Source organism: Psammomys obesus, unplaced genomic scaffold (assembly GCF_907164565.1).
Source record: "Psammomys obesus unplaced genomic scaffold, mPsaObe1.curated_primary_1811, whole genome shotgun sequence".
NCBI classification, from domain to species: Eukaryota; Metazoa; Chordata; class Mammalia; order Rodentia; family Muridae; genus Psammomys; species Psammomys obesus.
The window spans coordinates 1-1,816 of NW_026589245.1; positions in this window are offsets into that span (position 1 = coordinate 1).

The window sequence follows — 1,816 nt, forward strand, 5'->3', positions numbered from 1 at the left end:
GGTTTTTTTCTTTCAGTTTGTTAATATGGTGGATCACATTGATGGATTTCCGTATATTGAACCACCCCTGCATACCTGCTATGAAGCCTACTTGGTCATAGAGGATAATATCTTTGATGTGTTCTTGGATTCGGTTTGCAAGTATTTTGTTAAGTATTTTTGCATCAATGTTCATAAGGGAGATTGGCCTGAAATTCTCTTTCTTTGTTGAGTCTTTGTGAGGTTTAGGTACCAAGGTGATTGTGGCTTCATAGAATGAGTTTGGTAATGTTCCTTCTGTTTCAATTTGGTGGAATAGTTTGAAGAGAATTGGAGTTAGCTCTTCTTTGAAGTTCTGGTAGAATTCTGCGCTGAAGCTATCTGGTCCTGGACTTTTTTTAGATGGGAGACTTTTGAGGACTGCTTCTATTTCTTTGGGGGATATAGGACTATTTAATTGATTTACCTGGTCCTGATTCAGCTTTGGTGAGTCAAATCGATCAAGAAAATTGTCCATTTCATTTAGATTTTCAAATTTTGTGGCATATAGACTTTTGAAGTAAGTCCTAATGATTGTTTGGATTTCCTCAGTGTCTGTAGTTATGTCGCCCTTTTTATTTCTCTTTTTGTTGATTTGGGTGGTGTCTCTCTGCCTTTTAGTTAGTTTCGCTAAGGGTTTGTCTATCTTGTTGATTTTCTCAAAGAACCAGCTCTTGGTTTCATTAATTCTTTGAATTGTTTTGTTTCTAATTGATTGATTTCAGCCCTGAGTTTGATTATTTCCAGCCGTCTAATCCTTTTTGATGTGTCTGCTTCTTCTTTTTCTAGGGTTTTTAAGTGGATCATTAAGTTGCTTGACTGAGCTGTCTCAAATTTCTTCTTGAAGGCACTTAGTGCTATGAACTTTCCTCTTAGCACTGCTTTCATTGTGTCCCACAAGTTTGGGTATTTTGTGTCTTCATTTTCATTGAGTTCTAGGAAGACTTTAATTTCTTACTTTATTTCTTCCCTGACCCAGCTGTCATTTAGTAACAAGTTGTTCAGTTTCCAGGTGTGTGTAGGCTCTTTGCTATTTCTGTTGTGTTGAGGTCCCGCTTTATTCCATGGTGATCAGACAAGATACAAGGGATTATTTCAATCTTTTTGTATCTGTTGAGGCTTGCTTTGTGACCAACTATATGGTCTAACCTTTGGAGAAGGTTCCATCAGGTAATGAGAAGAAGGTAAATTCTTTTGTGTTTGGGTGTAAAGTTCTGTAAATGTCTGAGAGGTCCATTTTATTCATGGCCTCTGTCAGAGATATTGTTTCTTTGTTTAATTTCTGTTTTGTTGACCTGTCCTTTGTTGAGAGTGGGGTTATGAAGTCTCCCACTATTAATGTGTGGGGATATATATGTGGTTTAAATTTTATCAATGTTTCTTTCACAAATGTGGGTGCTCTTGTATTTGCGGCATAGATGTTCCGGATTGTGATGTCTTCTTGGTGGAATTTTCCCTTGATGAGTATGAAGTGTCCTTTCCCATCTCTTATTATTAATCTCCGTTGAAAGTCTATTTTATCAGATATTAGAGTGTCTGCTCCTGCTTGTTTCTTGGGGCCATTTGCTTGGAAAGTTGTCTTCCAAACTTTTACCCTCAGGTAATGTCTATCTTTGTGCCTTAGGTGTGTTTCTTGTATGCAACAGATTGCTGGGTTTTGTTTAAGTATCCATTCTGTTAATCTGTGTCTTTTTACTGCAGAGTTGAGCCCATTGATGTTGAGAGAGATTAATGACCAGTAGCTGTTAGATCCTTGGATTTTAATGTTGGCTGTGATCATAAGGTTGTGTGCTTGGTT